An 18,985-nucleotide genomic window follows, 5' to 3' on the forward strand; every position below is an offset into this window, starting at 1 on the left:
GATAGGTTAGGTGAATGGGCTAGGGTCTGGCAGATGGAATTCAATGTTGCCAAGTGTGAGGCTATCCATTTTGGGAGGAATAACAGCAAAGATGGTAAAACATGCTGCTGTGCAGAGGGACCTGGGTGTGCTGGTGCACGAGTCGCAAAACGTTGGTGTGCAGGTGCAACAGGTGATTGAGAAGGCTAATCGAGTTTTGTCTTTCATTGCTGGAGGGATGGAGTTCAAGACTAGGGAGGTTATGCTGCAATTGTATAGGGTGTGGGTGAGGCCACATCTGGAGTATTGTGTTCAGTTTTGGTCTCCTTACCTGGGAAAGGACACATTGGCACTGGAGGGAGTGCAGAGGAGATTCACTAGGTTGATCCCAGAGTTGAGGGGATTAGATTATGACGAGAGGTTGAGTAGACTGGGACTGTACTCATTGGAGTTTAGAAGGATGAGGGGGGATCTTATTGAAACATATAAAATTATGAAGGGAATAGATAGGATAGATGCAGGCAGGTTGTTTCCACTGGTCGGGGAAAGCAGAACTAGGGGGCATAGCCTCAAAATAAGGGGAGGTAGATTTAGGACGGAGTGTAGGAGGAACTTCTTCACCCAAAGGGTTGTGAATCTCTGGAATTCCTTACCCAGTGAAGCAGTTGAGGCTCCTTCTTTAAAGCTTTTTAAGAAAAAGATAGATACCTTTCTAAAGAATAAAGGGATTCGGGGATATGGTGTATGGACCGGAGAGTGGAGCTGAGTCCACAAAGATCAGCCATGATCTCATTAAATGGCAGAGCAGGCTCGAGGGGCCAGGTGGCCTACTCCTGTTCCTAGTTCTTATGTTCTTATGTTCCTGCCGAAGACCAAGGCTTGAATAAAACCCCCGAACAGTGACAGCTCCCCTTTCTTCCCACCCTTTAACCATTTGAGTGAGAAAAAAATTTGGCTTCCTGTTCTCGTCTGGCTGCCCATGCCAATCATTTTATTGCGTAGGAACCGTATTATCAGGGTCAAGTGGCTTGATAACAAGCCTAATTAACCTTTGATTATTCATTTAAATTTCCCGCTCCCCCATTATTATGGGGGTGAACTCTGGGGTAAGTGAAAAGGTGGTGGGGTGGGTGCCCGCCATTTTGTATGTTCCCTCCCCTTGCTGGGGGCACAGACAATTCAACCCCAAATATCTGTCCATCCAAGCCGTAAATATATTCAACGATCCGCAACCCTCTGGTGTAGAGAATTCTACACCGATAATGTGCCCATGTTTTCTAAAATTGGATTGGATTGGATTGGATTTGTTTATTGTCACGTGTACCGAGGTACAGTGAAAAGTATTTTTCTGCGAGCAGCTCAACAGATCATTAAGTACATGAGAGGAAAAGGGAATAAAAGAAAATACATAATAGGGCAACACAATATATACAATGTAACTACAAAAGCACTGGCATCGGATGAAGCATACAGGGTGTAGTGTTAATGAAATCAGTCCATAAGAGGGTCATTTAGGAGTCTGGTGACAGTGGGGAAGAAGCTGTTTTTGAGTCTGTTCGCGCGTGTTCTCAGACTTCTGTATCTCCTGCCCGATGGAAGAAGTTGGAAGAGTGAGTAAGCCGGGTGAGAGGGATCTTTGATTATACTGCCCGCTTTCCCCAGGCAGCGGGAGGTGTAGATGGAGTCAATGGATGGGAGGCAGGTTAGTATGATGAACTGGGCGGTGTTCACGACTCTCTGAAGTTTCTTGCGGTCCTGGGCCGAGCAGTTGCCATACCAGGCTGTGATGCAGCCTGATAGGATGCTTTCTATGGTGCATCTGTAAAAGTTGGCAAGAGTCAATGTGGACATGCCGAATTTCCTTAGTCTCCTGAGGAAGTATAGGCGCTGTTGTGCTTTCTTGGTGGTAGCGTCGACGTGGGTGGACCAGGACAGATTTTTGGAGATGCGCACCACTAGGTGCACATCTCCAGCCAGGGACCAACAACCTGTCAATCCCCTTCAGAATCTTACATAGGACATAACATAGAAAATACAGCACAGAACAGGACCTTCGACCCACGATGTTGTGCCGAACCTTTGTCCTAGATTAATCATAGATTATCATTGAATTTACAGTGCAGAAGGAGGCCATTCGGCCCTTTGAGTCTGCACCGGCTCTTGGAAAGAGCACCCTACCCAAACTCAACACCTCCACCCAACACCAAGGGCAATTTGGACATTAAGGGCAATTTATCATTGGCCAATTTACCTAACCCGCACATCTTTGGACTTGTATGTTCCAATGAGATCACCTCCCATTCTTCATGGTAGCACAGTTGTTAGCACTGTTGCTTCACAGCGTCAGGGTCCCAGGTCCGATTCCCAGCGTGGGTTACTGTCTGTGCGGAATCTGAACGTTCTCCTCGTGCTGCGTGGGTTTCCTCCGGACTCTCTGGTTTCCTCCCTCAAGTCCTGAAAGACGTGCTGTTAAGTAAATTGGACATTCTGAATTCTCCCTCTGTGTACCCGAATAGGCGCCGTAGTGTGGCGACTAGGGGCTTTTCACAGACTCCAGGTACACAGTAAAGTGGTTGGCTCAACTTCCCCCTCTAGTGCAATTAGGGATGGGCCTCAGAATTAAGGCATTGTGACTCAAAGTGTGATGCAGCTTGATGGACAAGTTGCCGCTATTTGGAATGTTTGGGAGTCACCTCCTCCCAGTCATTTCCAACCCTACACCCTCCATCACTACCTGCTAGATCCCCAAACCTGCCTGGCTCTCAACCAAAGGCTCCTGTCTCCGACCACGGACCAATTCTAAAGTTCTACTTAATATAAGGGGTGTGACTGCCTCCTGGAACAGAGTCCGGGTAACTGCCCCCTCTCATGCCCTGCAATTATTGCATCTCTAAGATAAAGTTGCTGAAGCTGCAAACTCTGACAACAGATACAGTAATCCAGAACTTCAACACGTTGCACAGACTATTGCAGTCACGGAATGTGTGGAGTTTGCACATTCTCACCGTGTCTGCATGGTTTTCCTCCGGGTGCTCCGGTTTCCTCCCACAGTCCAAAGATGTGCAGGTTAGGTGGATTGGCCATGCTATAATTTCCCCTTTGTGTCCAAAGGTTATGTGGGGTTACGGGTTTACGGGGGACTGGGCCTAGGTAGGGTGCTCTTTCAATGGATCGGTGCAGACTTGATGGGCCGAATGGCCTCCTTCAGCACAGTAGAGATTCGATGATTTTTTTTTCTTTTATAAATTTAGAGTACCCAATTAATTTTTTCCAATTAAGGGGCAATTTATCGTGTCCAATCCACCTACCCTGCACATCTTTGGGTTGTGGGGGCGAAACCCACGCAGACACAGGGAGAACAAAGAACAAAGAACAAAGAAATGTACAGCACAGGAACAGGCCCTTCGGCCCTCCAAGCCCGTGCCGACCATACTGCCCGACTAAACTACAATCTTCTACACTTCCTGGGTCCGTATCCTTCTATTCCCATCCTATTCATATATTTGTCAAGATGCCCCTTAAATGTCCCTATCGTCCCTGCTTCCACTACCTCCTCCGGTAGCGAGTTCCAGGTACCCACTACCCTCTGCGTAAAAAACTTGCCTCGTACATCTACTCTAAACCTTGCCCCTCTCACCTTAAACCTATGCCCCCTAGTAATTGACCCCTCTACCCTGGGGAAAAGCCTAGGTGCACATCTAATGTGCAAACTCCACACAGACAGTGACCCAGAGCCGGGATTGATCCTGGGACCTCGGCACCGTGTGACTGCAGTGCTAACCATTGCACTACCTTGCTGCCCTAGGGATTCTATGATAACATCTGTTTTGCCAATTCTGTCTAAGTTTATTTACTTAGTTGATTAGTTAACTAGTTACTAATTTAGTAAAGTAATAGCAAGTTACAGCCTCCTAGCTTGGAAACAAAGGTAGAATTCTCATCATCTACGAGAGGATAGGGAATAAAAATCAACACATTCGTCACCCTCACCTCCAAATCCTCACTTACATCAAACCCCTGACATAGCTCTCAGTTCATGAAGCACACTGTGTCTGGATCGCTCTGTGCGTCTTCACTACCTCGGAAGAGTCAGTCCTTAAGTACTTTTTGACACAGAAGGAGGTCATTTGGCCTATTGGGTCCATGCTGGCTCCCCACAGAGCAGTCGAAATCTGGGTCCCATGATGAATCCAAGTGGCCACCATATCTTGCACTCTAATTACACCTGTCTTTGTTCCCTTTACCTCAACACCTCGCACCTCTCCAAATGTTTCAGCACTCCGGGAGGACCAACTGAATTCACCTGGTCTTTGTCGGCCTTTCCATCACTTACAAGACACAAGTCAGGGATGTGACTGAAAACTCTTAACTTTGCTGCATGAGGCCTGCTGCTGGAACACGCCAGGAGCTCAAGATCATCGAGGAAAAATTAGTCCACTTGATCAGCACAGCACGTCACCCATCAGTGTAAATGCCCATTCCCTCCACCTCTATTGCATAATGATGCGGAGATGCACTTTAGCAATATACAAGGGTCTTCCATAGAAGAAAGGGCTTTGTAAAACCACATACCATCCCGACTTGGAAGCCGGGAGTGAAAGAGTTGGATGTCAAGCCCATCTCCACTTGGCTGACTCATCCCGCAGCCATTCAATGGCCGTTGGGCCTTTATTTGGTCAGCCTTTTGCCCTCATCTGATAAGAAGCTCTGCTTTCAAGACTTGCCAGACAATTAAACGGCCAGCAGCTCTCTTTCCCCAACAGTGCTATTCTGAATAGTGACTGTGGCTGGCACTGAAACAGTCCTTGAGGAAGAGACACAGACAGAGCCCAGATGATGTTAAGTCCAGGGTCTCAAGGGCCAGGCTGGCAGGCCCTGGCGAGGGGGCTGGGGGGCTGGACTGGAGTGGGCAAGGGACCAGAGAGGGAATAAGAGGAGTGTAATAACTTGGGGGAGCACAAGATTGCCCACTGCTTCACTGAAATCCCAGCAGTGATGTAAGGTGGACTTTAATTGGCCATTAATTGGGGACTTAAGGGCCACAATTGAACCACAGAGGAGGGGACCAATAGATGCCTCCACCCTATGCTGGTAAAACAGCAGCAGGATCAGGTGGGGCTGGGTAGACAGTGACCATGGTGTCACTAGCATGGCACACCCATTCCACCTGACATCCCTCTCAACAGGGCATAAAATGAATCATCCCTGGTCAGAATCCTGGAAATCTCTCCTGAACAACACTGTGAGAGTCCATTCACCACATGGGCCGCAACAGGCCGCAAAGAAGGTACAAGGCCATCTTCACAAGGGAAAATAGGGATGAGAAATAAATGATTAAGCCAAACCCGTTTATTGATGGGACCAGCACTTCCCCTAAAACACCGAAGGAATGCGATGGACACAGTTTAAAAATTCAGCAGACAACATCACACGACCACATTTACAGACTCATAGCTCACAGTAGCACCTCTTGCTTCCTATCACTCACATTCCCTGTTTGTGTTACAATTCAGAGTTGGCAGAAGGAAAGGCGAGGCAGACAGATGATAATATCAGCAGACAGTGGGAATACCCAGAGGGCCAGATAAACTTGACCTTCGAACATCAGGGTCACTCTGTGCTGATTGTGATGGTTGCCCTCTGACCTTTGGGTTATCTGACACAGGGGAGGGAATGAAACGGAGCCATCGATCAGGGGGAGAAACAGCTGCCCGGCTCCCAGTACTGGGCCTGGCTATCGTCATGGACACTGCCTCTTGGCCTTGCTGCCATTGAAGGGTATAGATTACAGCACTGCTTCCTATACTTGTGTGGGGAGTTGGGACTGAGGGGCAGGCATGGAGACCCAATCTCGATGAGCCCCCACCCCATCCCAATTCCTATCTCCTGAGAAACAGTGCCGGTTACTCAAAGGAAACTCGACGACCATATTGTTTACTTCTACACACTAAGAGAAATAAGGCACGAGTGAATCAATAAACAGAGATTGTGTGCGATGACAGAGGAAACTCTTATCAGGATGTTGACAGATAAAAAAAAGTCCATTCTCCCCACCTCCGTTAATCCAGCAACAACAGCCTATATTTATAGAACACCTTTAACGTAATAATACCGCCCAAGGCGCTTCACAGCCTTCTAAAACATAGTATGATAACGAGTCTCATCAGGAGGTATTACGGCAGATGACTTAAACCTTGATCAAAGTGGAAGGTTTTAAAGTGGGAAGCAAGGTAGAAAGGCAGAGAGATTTAAGGAGGATACTCAGGCTCTTAGAGCCTTGGCAATATGCGCACCAACGCTGAAACAATTAAAATCCACTCAGAAACACGCAGCATTCAATTATGTCTCAAATGATTCCTGGGTTTTTACCTGTGGAAATCTATTCGAAATCCCTTCCCAGTGTTGGCCAGTAGCCCCAACTCCATGAACTCTTATCATTTATCCTGACTCTCTGTTTCCTGTTGGCCAATTCTCTATCTCTGCTAATATGTTACTCCCAACACCATGCACTCTTATCACTTATCCTGACTCCCTGCTTCCTGTTAGTCAATCCTCGATCTGTACTAATATAAACACCAGGAGCTCTTATCTTGTGTCGAAACCTTTCATGTGGCACCTTATTAAATGGCTCCTGGAAATCCAAATACACATCTGCCGGTTTTCTTTTATCCACCCCTGCTTGTCACATCCTCAAAGAACTTTACAAATGTGTCAAACACAATTTTCCTTTCATATTATCGTTGACTAGGCCTGATTGTATATTGGCTTTCCAAATGCCTTGCTACAGTCGACATAACAATGGGTTCCCAATGACAGATGTTAGGCTAACTTACCATTAGATTCTTGCTTACTCTCTCCCTCCTTTCTTGAACAGAGGGTACATTTGCGGTTTTACAATCTGCCGGGACACACTGATGCCCAAGGCCTGCATGACACAACTGTCCACAAGTTGGCTATTGTACCAGGTAGTGAGCAACCTTCAGTGAAAGCACGGGCGGTCGCTCAGAAAGGAGACAAGGGAATTGCAAAACGTTCTTTGGTGGGCATGTCCAGGTGGAGTAAGAGGTGCCATTTGAGGTTGTCCAAGGTCTCCCTTCCATCACCGACAACCAAACCCCCCACCTCATCACCACTGTGCTCTCCTTGTCAGCCAGTTGGCAGTCGAAGCCAACGCCATTTCCACCTTTCCATTGCTGGACAGCTGCCTTCCAATGGCATAGGGCCTCAAGCTGATAGCAATGGGCAGATGGCATGGCCACTCCAGACCATTTCAGACGCATATTGAAGATGAAATGAAAATCACCTATTGTCACAAGTAGGCTTCAAATTAAGTGACTGTGAAAAGCCCCTAGTCGCCACATTCCGGCGCCTGTTCGGGGAGGCTGGTACGGGAATTGAACCGTGCTGCTGGCCTGCCTTGGTCTGCTTTCAAAGCCAGCGATTTAGCTTTGTGCTAAACCAGCCCCTGGTTGCCCCTCAGAGACCAGAAAACTCGCTGTCAGGCTTTATGCAGAAAGGTGTGCAGACAAACTTTCTCCAGTTTGCAAAGTAGCACAGCAGCACGGCAGCACAAGTGGTTAAGACTGTGGCTTCACAGTGCCAGGGACCCAGGTTCGATTCCCCGCTGGGTCACTGTCTGTGCGGAGTCTGCACATTCTCCCCGCGTCAGCGTGGGTTTACTCCGGGTGCTCCGGTTTCCTCCCAAAGTCCAAAGACGTGCAGGTTAGGTGGATTGGCCTTGATAAATTGCCCTTAGTGGCCAAAAAGGTTAGGAGGGGTTATTGGGTTACGGGGATAGGGTGGAAGTGAGGGCTTAAGTGGGTCGGTGTAGACTCGATAGGCCGAATGGCCTCCTTCTGCACTGTATGTTCTATGTTCTATGCAAAGGAGATTCCAAGAGGGTAGTTAGTTCCCAAGGTGACCCACTGATGTCATAGACATCATAGAATTTACAGTGCAGAAGGAGGCCATTCGGCCCATCGAGTCTGCACCGGCCCTTGGAAAGAGCACCCCACCCAAGGTCCACACCTCCACCCTATCCCCATAGCCCAGCAACCCCACCCAACACTAAGGGCAATTTTGGACACTAAGGGCAATTTAGCATGGCCAATCCACCTAACCTGCACATCTTTGGACTCCAGCCAGATGTGGGAAGGTGTAGGACCTGAACAAATCAATCAGATGTTAGATGTAGTGTATTCATTATCTCTATGTTATTGGGCTGAATCTTACTGGTTTCCCCTCCCTGAAGTCTATATAAAATAGGATGTTATGATGTCAGGTCAGTAATCCAATGCTGTTTCACCAGTTTCTGATAATACCGCCGGTAAGTGGATCCCAAAATCGGAAGCCCACCTGCCTCTGCGACAATGTCAATAATAAAGCTGTGAAACTCGTTAAAAAGCCAACAGGCTGTATTTTTCCATGGCCCACTCAATTTTGGGAGTGCCTCATGCAGGGGTAGGATAAGGGTGCATGAAAGGGCCTGCAAACAGACGCTGGTTTAGCACAGGGCTAAATAGCTGGCTTTTAAAGCAGACCATGGCAGACCAGCAGCACGGTTCAATTCCCGTACCAGCCTCCCCGACCAGGCGCCGGAATGTGGTGACTAGGGGCTTTTCACAGTAACTTCTTTGAAGACTACTTGTGACAAGAAGCGATTATTAATTATTGGGGGCTGGTTTAGCACAGGGCTAAAGAGCTGACTTTTAAAGCCAACCAAGACAGGCTAACAGCACGGTTCAATTCCCCAACCAGCCTACTCGAACAGGCGCCGGAATGTGGCGACTAGGGGCTTTTCACAGTAACTTCATTTGAAGCCTACTTGTGACAATAAGCGATTTTGATTTTTTTCATTTCAAACAGGTTCGTGGCTGCACGTGTCAGCAGAGTCTGCTGCTGAAGGGGATAGCATTCGGCTGTTGGTATACTGGATTTGTTCAGCTCCTCCAGGCCGACAGAGCAATCAAGGAGACAGTGAGGGGACACCATGCCTTTAACTTGGTGGCTGGGCCCAAATTCCGGTTCGCAGCCTGACCTCTCTCACACCGGGACATCCCAGCCGAGACACTCGATTTGACACCGAGCCCCCTCCTTTCACTATGATGAAGGAGCTACGCTCCGAAAGCTAGTGATTCCAAATAAACCTGTTGGACTTCAACCTGGTGTTGTAAGACTTCTTACTGTGCCCAACCCATGCCAATGCTGGCATTTCCACATTATGTTAATTGATCAACTGAAGCTTGATTCGACATGATGCAACAGTGGGGGCAGGGGCAAGCGATGGGGCAATTCCTCTTCCGGCTCCATTACTCTGCTGTTAAGCACAAAATCCCCTTCATGTGGAGTCATTCAAACTGATTTAATTAAGTGAGTTCAATCAGCATGATTGTATAATGGCGCTGGTTTAGCACAGGCTAAATAGCTGGTTTTTAAAGCAGACCAAGGCAGGCCAGCTGCACGGTTCAATTCCCATATCAGCTTCCCCGAACAGGTGCCGGAATGTGGCGGCTAGGGGCTTTTCACAGTAACTTCATTTGAAGCCTACTTGTGGCAATAAGTGATTTTCATTTCATTTCATTTCATATTCCTTCAGTATGAAATAAAACAGCATCTACATTCCTATCAGCCCTTCTCTTGCAATGATTGGGGAGACCCATAAGAAGACATGGGAAACAAACATAATTTGGGGGTACCATTGTTTCTCCTTTGGGTTACACTCTAGGATGAGGGGAAAACTGACAGCTCTGGTTTATTCCGACAGGTGAGGCAATGCAATAAAACAAACAAGACTTAATAAAATAAAATAGAAACTGAGAAAATGAAACCCCAAACTGATTAGCTCTAACTTGGGGGACCTTCCTCGAGTGCAAACTAACCCTACCAACTCCAACATTCCAATCCTCGGCCTGCTCCAGCTCAGCTCACCTTTCTTCTAAATGAGAAGGGGTGGGGGTGGGGGGACAGGAACACCCCCCTCCCTACCCCACAAAGATTATCAGACATTATTAAGGCCCAAAGTGTTTAGGATAAAGACTGTGCACAAATCTCGCATTCAACATTCGGCTTAACATGGTATGAACCTGGTGCATCAGGATAACCAAAGGTGCAGGTTATCACACCCACATTAAATTGACAACATCAAACAACATGATCAACAGGGAACAAAATTCAGATAACAACTGAGAAGCAGAAATGCAAGGCAGTCCTTGGAATGATATGTATTGTACAAGTGTAGTAAAGGGTGAACAACACTAAGTTATTGTACATAATAATAATCTTTTATTGTCACAAGTATGAAGTTACTGTGAAAAGCCCCTAGTCGCCACATTCCAGTGTCTGTTCGGGTAAACTGGTACAGGAGTTGAACCCGCGCTGCTGGCCTCGTTTTGCATCACAAACCAGCTGATAGCCCACTGGTATATGGCAGCATCTCTAGGAATTCTGCGAGAAGATGATGAGAAGGTGATGAAAAGCTGATGAGAAGCTGATGAGAAAGCAGAGGAAGATTTCATTGTAGAAACATAGCACAAGGTTGAGTTACAGTGTAGTTTAATAGTTGGAGAGAATGTTGATTACTGTACTATGGATTCAGTATTATTAGTTTATTATCTGTTGCTTAGTAAAGTGTGCGAACCTGATCAAGTTTAGTAGTGTAAAATAAATTTGTTTTGATTTAAACTTATTTTTATATTCTTTGTCAACACTGCATATCTGGCTATCTTGGAGAAAAGGCAAGGAATATAACAGTCCTCAGGGTAAAGAATTCTTCATTGGCACACGAAGAAAGCTAAAATCAAGCTTGAGGCAGGATCAGGATCAATGATCACTCTTCAGGATCTCTCAAAGATTCCAACAATTGAAGCACAAGACACAATTACTTCCAGCCTCACCACAATCCAGGCAGTCAGCATACCAGTCTCCAGCAGATGGGAAGAATGATTCGACCGGCCCGGCCACTTCCAATGCCTGAAGACTAACATCCTGAACAAGACCCCATGACCAGTTTTCAGAAGGCAAAATCAACCACAGGCCTCGAAGACAGGATTAGATGCGCTCCATCAAGATCCCTGAAATATGGCACCCAATTCTCGAACTCAGTCGGGTACCTCTCCACTACTTCACCTCAGGCACTGGGATCAGCGGCACACCTTTCCCATTCCTCCCCCTTCTCTCTCTCTAAAATCCGTCAGGATAGGTGACAGGCCATGCAGCAGGAGCTCGACCATATGGAGGCGAGCTCCCACCAGGAACAATGCTCTCTCTATTGCAAGAGCCTCCTCATGCACCTCCATCGCCTCCATAGAACACCCTACAACTCTGGACCTTGAGGACCTGAACTACTGAGCCAAGATCTTCAGCCAGATCAGCATCTTCATTGGCAGTCATCATCCTTAGGCAGCCATCATTAGGGCAGCATGGTAGCATAGTGGTTAGCACAGTTGTTTCACAGCTCCAGGGTCCCAGGTTCGACTCCCGGCTTCGGTCACTGTCTGTGTGGAGTCTGCACGTTCTCCCCGTGTGTAAGTGGGTTTTCTCCGGGTGCTCCAGTTTCCTCCCACAGCCACCACACTACCAGAAAGATGTGGAGGCTTTAGAGAGGGTGCAGAAGAGATTTACCAGAATGTTGCCTGGTATGGAGGGCTTTAGCTATGAGGAGAGGTTGAATAAACTCGGTTTGTTCTCACTGAAATGACGGAGGTTGAGGGACGACCAGATAAAGGTCAACAAAATTATGAGGGGCATAGACAGAGTGGATAGTCAGAGGCTTTTTCCCAGGGTAGAGGGGTCAATTACTCGGGGGCATAGGTTTAAGGTTCGAGGGGCAAGGTTTAGAGTAGATGTACGAGGCAAGTTTTTTACACAGAGGGTAGTGGGTGCCTGGAACTCGCTACCAGAGGAAGTGGTGGAAGCAGGGACGATAGTGACATTTAAGGGGCATCTTGACAAATACATGAATAGGATGGGAATAGAGGGATACGGACCCAGGAAGTGTAGAAGATTGTAGTTTAGTCAGGTAGCATGGTCGGCACGGACTTGGAGGGCCGAAGGGCCTGTTCCTGTGCTGTACTTTTCTTTGTTCTTTGTCCAGAGATGTGCAGGGAAGGTGAATTGGCCATTCTAACTTGCCCTTAGTGTCCCCAAAAAAGTGTAGGTTGGGTTAAGAGGATAAAGGGGATAGGGTAGAGGTGTGGGGCTTAAGTAGGGTGCTCTTTCCAAGGACCGGTGCAGACTCGATGGGCTGAATGGCCTCCTTCTGCACTGTAAATTCGATGATGTATGATCCGTCGATGCACACGTCACCATCAGGACTGGAGCCCACTCAAAAGCAACTGCGTTACTAAAGACAGGGCACCACCCCAACTACTTTCACCCGGCATGAACAAGCGAAGATTTAAACATTCTAAGACCATAAGAAATAGGAACAGGAGTAGGCCATTCGGCCCCTCGAGCTTGCTCCACCATTCAATAGGATCATGGCTGATCTGACATTCCTCACGTCCACTTTCTCGCCCTTTGCCTGTAACCCTTGACTTCCTTTCTGATTAAGAATCTATCTATCTCAGCCTTAAACATACACAAGGACTCTGCCTCCACAGCTCTGTGCAAGGAATTCCAAAGACTCACAACCTGCTGAGAGAAGAAATTCCTCTTCATCACGGTCTTGAACTAACACCCCTTAATTCTGAGACTCTGCCATCTGGTCCTAGACTCTCCCACGAGGAGAAACATCCTCTCGGCATTTACACGGCTAAGCGCCTTAGAATCCTGTATGTTTCAATGAGATCACCTCTCATTCTTCTAAATTCCAATGAATAAAGCCCCAATCTGTGTGACCTTTGCTCAGAAAACAATCCTTTTCACACACTGTCCAATATTACACATTATTGGTCTGATTAGTAAGTTTGCAGACGACACAAAGGTTGGTGGAATTGCGGATAGCGATGAGGACTGTCGGAGGATACAGCAGGATTTAGATTGTTTGGAGACTTGGGCGGAGAGATGGCAGATGGAGTTTAATCTGGACAAATGTGAGGTAATGCATTTTGGAAGGTCTAATGCAGGTAGGGAATATACAGTGAATGGTAGAACCCTCAAGAGTATTGAAAGTCAAAGAGATCTAGGAGTACAGGCCCACAGTGCATTGAAAGGGGCAATACAGGTGGAGAAGGCAGTCAAGAAGGCATACGGCATGCTTGCCGTCATTGGCCGGGGCATTGAGTATAAGAATTGGCAAGTCATGTTGCAGCTGTATAGAACCTTAGTTAGGCCATACTTGGAGTATAGTGTTCAATTCTGGTCGCCACACTACCAGAAGGATGTGGAGCCTTTAGAGAGGTGCAGAAGAGATTTACCTGAATGTTGCCTGGTATGGAGGGCATTAGCTATGAGGAGCGGTTGAATAAACTCGGTTTGTTCTCACTGGAACGAAGGAGGTTGAGGGGAGACCTGATAGAGGTATACAAAATTATGAGGCATAGACAGAGTGGATAGTCAGAGGCTTTTCCCCAGGGTAGAGGGGTCAATTACTAGGGGGCATAGGTTTAAGGTGAGAGGGGCAAGGTTTAGAGTAGATGTACGAGGCAAGTTTTTTACGCAGAGGGTAGTGGGTGCCTGGAACTCACTACCGGAGGAGGTGGTGGAAGCAGGGATGATAGTGACATTTAAGGGGCATCTTGACAAATACATGAATAGGATGGGAATAGAGGGATACGGACCCAGGAAGTGTAGAAGATTGTAGTTTAGTCGGGCAGCATGGTCAGCACGGGCTTGGAGGGCCGAAGGGCCTGTTCCTGTGCTGTACTTTTCTTTGTTGTTTGTTCTTTGTATTAACACACAGACTCATCTTACACTCATTAACACACTGTCTAATCTCACACTCATTAACACACACTGTCTAATCTCACTCTCATTAACACAGTGCCTAATCTCACACTCATTAACACACTGCCTCATCTCACACTCATTAACACACTGTCTAATCTCACTCTCATTAACACACACTGTCTAATCTCACTCTGATTAACTCACTGTGTAATTTCACTATCATTAACACACTGTCTAATGTCACTCTGATTAACTCATTTCCCAATCTCACACTCATTAACACACACTGTCTAATCTCGCTCTGATTAACACACTGCGTAATCTCACTATCATTAACACACACTGTCTAACCTCACTCTCATTAACACACACTGTCTAATCTCACTCTCATTAACACAGTGCCTAATCTCACACTCATTATCACACTGCCTCATCTCACACTCATTAACACACTGCGTAATCTCACTATCATTAACACACACTGTCTAACCTCACTCTCATTAACACACACTGTCTAATCTCATACGCATTAACACACTGTCTAATCTCACTCTCATTAACACACTGTCTAATCTCATTCTCATTAACACACTGTCTTATCTCACACTCATTAACACACAATGTCTAATATGACAGTCTTTAACACAATGCCTAATGTCACACTCATTAACACACTGTCTAATTGCACACTCTTTAACACACACTGTCTAATCTTACACTCATTAACACACTGCACAATCTCACACTCATTAACACACTGTCTAATTGCACACTCATTAACACACACTGTCTAATCTCACTCTCATTAACACACACTGTCTAATCTCACTCTGATTAACACACAGTGTAATCTCACTCTCATTAACACACTGTGTAATCTCACTCTCATTAACACACACTGTCTAATCTAATTCTGATTAACTCACTTTCTAATCTCACACTCATGACATACACTGTCTAATCTCCCTCTGATTAACACACTGTCTAATCTCACTCTCATTAACACACACTGTCTAATCTCACTCTGATTAACACACTGTGTAATCTCACTCTCATTAACACACTGTCTAATATCACTCTCATTAACACACTGTCTAATCTCACTCTCATTAACACATTGCCCAATCTCACAATCATTAATACACACTGTCTACTCTCACTCTGATTAACACACTGTCTAATCTCACTCTCATTAACACACTGTCTAATCTCACTCTCATTAACACACTGCCCAATCTCACTCCTGTTAACGCACACTGTCTAATTTCACTCTCATTAATATACACTGTCTAATCTCACTCCCATTAACACACACTGTCTAATCTCACTCTGATTAACACACTGTGTAATCTCACTCTCATTAACACACCGTCTAATCTCACTCTCATTAACACTTTGCCCAATCTCACAATCATTAATACACACTGTCTACTCTCACTCTGATTAACACACTGTCTAATCTCACTGTCTTTAACGCACTGTCTAATCTCACTCTCATTAATATACACTGTCTAATCTCACTCTCATTAATATACACTGTCTAATCTCACTCTCATTAACACACTGTCTAATCTCACTCTCATTAACACACTGTCTAATCTCACACTAATTAACACACTGTCTAATCTCACTCTCATTAACACACTGTCTAATCTCACTCTCATTAACACACTGCGCAATCTCACTCTCATTAACACACTGTCTAATCTCACTCTGATTAACACACACTGTCTAATCTCACTCTCATTAACACAGTGCCTAATCTCACACTCATTAACACACTGCCTCATCTCACACTCATTAACACACTGTCTAATCTCACTCTCATTAACACAGTGCCTAATCTCACACTCATTAACACACTGCCTCATCTCACACTCATTAACACACTGTCTAATCTCACTCTTATTAACACACACTGTCTAATCTCCCTCCGATTAACTCACACTGTCTAATCTCACACGCATTAACACACTGTCTAATCTCACTCTCATTAACACACACTGTCTAATCTCACTCTGGTTAACACACTGTGTAATCTAACACTCATTAACACACTCTCTAAACTCACTCTGATTAACACATTTCTCAATCTCACTCTCATTAACGCACACTGTCTAATCTCACTCTCATTAACACACACTGCCTGATCTCACACTCATTAACACACTTTATAATCCCCTCACTCACTAACACACTGTCCAATCTCACTCTCATTAACACGCTGTTTTATCTCACACTCATTCACACACAATGTCTAATCTCACTCTCATTAACTCACTGCACCATCTCACACTCATTAACACACTGTCTAATTGCACACTCTTAACACACATTATCTAATCTCACACTCATTAACACACTGCACAATCTCACACTCATTATCACATTGTCTATTCTCACACTCATTAACACACACTGTCTAATCTCACTCTGATTGACACACTGTCTAATCTCACTCTCGTTAACACACTGCCCAATCTCACTATTGTTAACGCACACTGCCTAATCTCACTCACATTAACACACACTGTCTAATCTCACTCTCATTAACATACACTGTCTAATCTTACTCTCATTAACACACACTGCCTAATCTCACACTCATTAACACACTTTGTAATCCCCTCACTCATTAACACACTGCCCAATCTCACTCTCATGAACACACGCTGTCTAATCTCACACACATTAACACACTGTTTTATCTCACACTCATTAACACACAATGCCTAATATGACAGTCTTTAACACAATATCTAATGTCACTCTCATTAACACACTGTCTAATAGCACACTCAATAACACACACTGTCTAATCTCACTCTCATTAACACACTGTCTAATCTCACTCTCATTAACACACTGTCTTATCTCACACTCATTAACACACAATGTCTAATATGACAGTCTTTAACACAATGCCTAATGTCACACTCATTAACACACTGTCTAATTGCACACTCTTTAACACACACTGTCTAATCTTACACTCATTAACACACTGCACAATCTCACACTCATTAACACACTGTCTAATTGCACACTCATTAACACACACTGTCTAATCTCACTCTCATTAACACACTGTCTAATTGCACACTCATTAACACACACTGTCTAATCTCACTCCTGTTAACACACACTGTCTAATCTCACTCTGATTAACACACAGTGTAATCTCACTCTCATTAACACACTGTGTAATCTCACTCTCATTAACACACACTGTCTAATCTAATTCTGATTAACTCACTTTCTAATCTCACACTCATGACATACACTGTCTAATCTCCCTCTGATTAACACACTGTCTAATCTCACTCTCATTAACACACACTGTCTAATCTCACTCTGATTAACACACTGTGTAATCTCACTCTCATTAACACACTGTCTAATCTCACTCTCATTAACACACTGTCTAATCTCACTCTCATTAACACATTGCCCAATCTCACAATCATAAATACACACTGTCTACTCTCACTCTGATTAACACACTGTCTAATCTCACTCTCATTAACACACTGTCTAATCTCACTCTCATTAACACACTGCCCAATCTCACTCCTGTTAACGCACACTGTCTAATTTCACTCTCATTAATATACACTGTCTAATCTCACTCTCATTAACACACACTGTCTAATCTCACTCTGATTAACACACTGTGTAATCTCACTCTCATTAACACACCGTCTAATCTCACTCTCATTAACACTTTGCCCAATCTCACAATCATTAATACACACTGTCTACTCTCACTCTGATTAACACACTGTCTAATCTCACTGTCTTTAACGCACTGTCTAATCTCACTCTCATTAATATACACTGTCTAATCTCACTCTCATTAATATACACTGTCTAATCTCACTCTCATTAACACACTGTCTAATCTCACACTAATTAACACACTGTCTAATCTCACTCTCATTAACACACTGTCTAATCTCACTCTCATTAACACACTGCGCAATCTCACTCTCATTAACACACTGTCTAATCTCACTCTCATTAACACACTGGGTATTCTCACTATCATTAACACACACTGTCTAATCTCACTCTGATTAACACACACTGTCTAATCTCACTCTCATTAACACAGTGCCTAATCTCACACTCATTAACACACTGCCTCATCTCACACTCATTAACACACTGTCTAATCTCACTCTTATTAACTCACACTGTCTAATCTCCCTCCGATTAACTCACTGTGTAATTTCACTATCATTAACACACTGTCTAATCTCACTTGATTAACTAATTTCCCGATCTCACACTCATTAACACACACTGTCTAATCTCGCTCTGATTAACACACTGCGTAATCTCACTATCATTAACACACACTGTCTAACCTCACTCTCATTAACACACACTGTCTAATCTCACACTCATTAACACACTGTCTAATCTCACTCTCATTAACACACACTGTCTAATCTCACTCTGGTTAACACACTGTGTAATCTAACACTCATTAACACACTGTCTAAACTCACTCTGATTAACACATTTCCCAATCTCACTCTCATTAATGCACACTGTCTAATCTCACTCTCATTAACACACACTGCCTGATCTCACACTCATTAACACACTTTATAATCCCCTCACTCAATAACACACTGTCCAATCTCACTCTCATTAACACGCTGTTTTATCTCACACTCATTAACACACAATGTCTAATCTCACTCTCATTAACACGCTGTTTTATCTCACACTCATTAACACACAATGTCTAATCTCACTCTCATTAACTCACTGCACCATCTCACACTCATTAACACACTGTCTAATTGCACACTCTTAACACACACTGTCTAATCTCACTCTGATTAACACACTGTCTAATCTCACTCTCGTTAACACACTGCCCAATCTCACTCTTGTTAACGCACACTGCCTAATCTCACTCACATTAACACACACTGTCTAATCTCACTCTCATAACATACACTGTCTAATCTTACTCTCATTAACACACTGCCCAATCTCACTCTCATGAACACACGCTGTCTAATCTCACACTCATTAACACACTGTCTTATCTCACACTCATTAACACACAATGTCTAATATGACAGTCTTTGACACAATATCTAATGTCACACTCATTAACACACTGTCTAATAGCACACTCAATAACACACACTGTCTAATC

The sequence above is a fragment of the Scyliorhinus torazame genome, chromosome 3 (assembly GCF_047496885.1).
Source record: "Scyliorhinus torazame isolate Kashiwa2021f chromosome 3, sScyTor2.1, whole genome shotgun sequence".
Taxonomy (NCBI): Eukaryota; Metazoa; Chordata; class Chondrichthyes; order Carcharhiniformes; family Scyliorhinidae; genus Scyliorhinus; species Scyliorhinus torazame.